This window comes from Montipora capricornis, chromosome 8, assembly GCF_036669925.1.
Source record: "Montipora capricornis isolate CH-2021 chromosome 8, ASM3666992v2, whole genome shotgun sequence".
Classification (NCBI taxonomy): Eukaryota; Metazoa; Cnidaria; class Anthozoa; order Scleractinia; family Acroporidae; genus Montipora; species Montipora capricornis.
In genome coordinates, this window is record NC_090890.1 from 2093452 (window position 1) to 2094205 (window position 754).

Here is a 754-nt window from a genome sequence, read left to right on the forward strand (position 1 = left end):
GATGGACACTGGATGGATACTGATGGATTACTTGTGCTGATAACATGCCAAGGGAGCAAAACAAGGGCAACGAGAAAACAATAAGGTAATGTGTCCAACTTTATTGTGCTGTGAATGAAACTTAGCTCCGGTTGTTGAAAAATTATACAAGAAAATCAACCATATGGGTTTAGAAAATCTTAGAAAAAAACTGAAATACCCCTAAGTACTTGGTTATTTTGCCACAAATACGGGAGACTCAAGTAAAATATGGGAGAGGTGATGTTTTTACCTACTCTCTATTATCTGAATCTAAAGAGCAAAGGCATGCATTGCTCACCTACCTCCTCTTTCTCTCCTTCACTCATGATGATTGAGCGCTGTAAAGGTCGAATGCAGAGGATGGCTTTTGCCACTCCTGCTTCGTCTCTGAGGAATCTTGCATCGTAACCCCTTGCGGGGGGAGTTATTACCACTAACTCTTTTGCCATTCGTCCTCTTCTCAACACTTCGAAACCTCCTGCGGCCGCTAACTTGGGGTATGATTCCTGCACTTTTTCACAAAAAGGAGCTATTAAATGTAATCCTCTTTCTTCCCAGGCCAATGTCCTGAAGATCGCATTTTTCAATGCGTGAAGGAATTTGGTTTCCGTGTTTGTCTGCTACGCAAAAAAATTCGTGGGTCCATGTTTCTTTCGGTGAGAAAAACATTGCTGGCCTCTTTTGCCGCTTGGATGGTGGGGGTGCAAATGAGGTGGAAGCAGATGAGGAGGTA